The sequence below is a fragment of the Buceros rhinoceros genome, unplaced genomic scaffold (genome assembly GCF_000710305.1).
Source record: "Buceros rhinoceros silvestris isolate BGI_N320 unplaced genomic scaffold, ASM71030v1 scaffold29768, whole genome shotgun sequence".
Classification (NCBI taxonomy): Eukaryota; Metazoa; Chordata; class Aves; order Bucerotiformes; family Bucerotidae; genus Buceros; species Buceros rhinoceros.
In genome coordinates, this window is record NW_010425657.1 from 1 (window position 1) to 282 (window position 282).

Here is a 282-nt window from a genome sequence, read left to right on the forward strand (position 1 = left end):
GGGTGCGTTAGTCGCTCTCCAAGGAGACGCCGGCGAGGCAGTGGTAACGGGCACACTTCTCCTGAGGCGCTTTGAGCAGAGCCCGCCTACTGCTCCCCAGCCCCCCACCCCCCTTGTGCCCTGGGTTTTGGCGCCGTGAAGGAGCGGGCTTCCCGCGCGCCTCCTAACCCGGGATCGCTTCGCCCGCCTCACGGAGGAGCTCGGCAGAGCAGCCGGAGCATCACTCGATCTGGCAGCCCCAGTGGCGGGGGCGCGACCAGCCGCGCGGCCGGACCGGGGCGC